This window comes from Solanum dulcamara, chromosome 4 (assembly GCF_947179165.1).
Source record: "Solanum dulcamara chromosome 4, daSolDulc1.2, whole genome shotgun sequence".
Classification (NCBI taxonomy): Eukaryota; Viridiplantae; Streptophyta; class Magnoliopsida; order Solanales; family Solanaceae; genus Solanum; species Solanum dulcamara.
In genome coordinates this window covers 23,035,819-23,037,778 of record NC_077240.1, presented here as the reverse complement: position 1 = coordinate 23,037,778, position 1,960 = coordinate 23,035,819, and the positions used below count along the sequence as shown (strand labels likewise).

At 45.3% G+C, this 1,960-nt stretch overlaps 1 pseudogene; it reads right to left on the bottom strand.

The window, feature by feature from the left end:
- Positions 1-672: 672 nt before the first annotated feature.
- On the bottom strand, positions 673-1,533 carry LOC129884112 (uncharacterized; annotated as a pseudogene).
- Positions 1,534-1,960: the final 427 nt, after the last annotated feature.

The following is a 1,960-nucleotide window of genomic DNA, read 5'->3' as shown; positions in this document are numbered from 1 at the left end:
AAAATGTGAAAAAGGTTTGTGATTTGTGTGATAAAGAAAATGTCCACAAGAATTTAGAATAATCATCCATAAACAAGACATAATATCGATGATCGGAGGAACTCAAAATGGGTGACGTCCAAAGATCACTATGTATAATATCAAACGGCATAAGAGTGCAAGAAGTTGACGCATAAAAGGGCAACTTAACATGATTTCCAAGAGGACACGAATGACAAATACGAACATCGCTACTTTGAGTACAATCAATTAATTTATTCTTCCTAAGGAAATTCAACACAGGTGCGCCCGGATGACCCAAACGATCATGCCAAAGAAAAGGTGTCAAAGCCGCAAAAGTAGATGGTAAAGTGACTGGATTGGTGATTGGATAAAGCTCTCCCCGATTGTTACACCTCATTACTAGCCTCCCCGTCTGAAAATCCTTCACAGTAAACCCAAAGGGATCAAAATTCACAGAAACAGAGTTATCAGTGGTAAATTTGCAGACGGACACCAAATTTTTAACTAAATGAGGTGCATAAAAGATATTTTTTAAGTGCAAGGGAGGACCAAGGGAAGACAAAGTTGTGTGACCATAGCCGTGAATTGGAATAAAGTGACCATTACCAATCATAATACCACGATTAATGCTCTTATTAAAATAGGACGTGAGGTTACCTTGATTGTATGTCATGTGGGAAGTGGCACCGGTGTCCATATACCAATTTGTATTCGGAGGAGTGATCCCAAGAGTATGCATTGCGGCCTCAATGTCCATAGGCGTAGGGGCTGCAGTGTATGCCTGCTGGGGTCGGAGGCCAAGAACACCCGCTCTTGGTGGTTGCTGCTGTCCATAAGTGGATCAGGACCAAGTGGTTGATGGATATGGATATGGTGGGACAGCTCAAGGACCCCAAGAGGCCAGCCATGGCCACTGTTGTCCACCAGACCAAGGAGAAAATTATGGAGAGTGCTGCATCGTTGAATGCTGCCTAGTGCTGTCGCGACTGCTGCTGCCACCAGTTGACCACCATAGCCAACAGGACTGCTGCTGCTGCCAGCTCCTCTACCGTCGCCATGACTGCCGCGAGATCTGCCTCCATTATTGTTGCGGTTGTGGTGCCTCTTTCCACTACTATTATGGCGGTGGGAAGAGGAATTATCATAAACATTAGTGGGACCTTCGGACGAGCGAGCAACTAATGCAACAGAGAAACTTTGGGCTGCTTTCTTAGTACGGCCAGCTTCTTCAAGAGTGAGCATCGAACGGGCTTGATAAAATTATGGCAAAGGGTCGCGTTGGCGAATAAAAGTCGCCACACCTTGGTAGGGCTCGATAAGGCCCGAGATTAATTGAAGAACTAGACAATCATTAGCCACTGGAGAGCCAACATTCTTGAATTGATCCGCCAGAGATTTGAGATATTGACAGTAGGCAGAGACATTGGGAAAATCGATCATGTCGACATGAGTGAAGTCGTACTCAAGGGTGACAGCACGAGAGTGTTTGTTATCCTGAAAGATATCACGCAAGCGATTCCAAGCCTCCATCGCCGTGGTGTCAGGTTCTAGAATTGTATGCAACAAATCATGAGAGATAGTAGTGTAGAGCTATTAGAGAACGGTGGCGTCAAGGGTGGACCACAGTTCTTTGTCCTCCTCCTGTTGAGGTCGTTTCTCCATTTCTGCTGTCGGAGGAATAATATGATCAATTACCCGATGGGATCGTGCATGAATCTTAAATAGTTCCGCCCAAGTGGAATATTAGACATTCTCCATCTCAAGAGTGATGGGAACATGGTTCTTGATGTTGGAGACAGCAAGAGCAGAATGAAAGAAAGATTTGGAGGTAGACATGGTGAAAAAAACGAGGACGAGGAAGGCGAGGGGGGCTGCGGCGGCGGGAGACCTAGAAGAAGAAGGAGAGAATTTGCCCTACACAGCTGATACCATGAAAGAAATTAATCCCTTGCTTTAT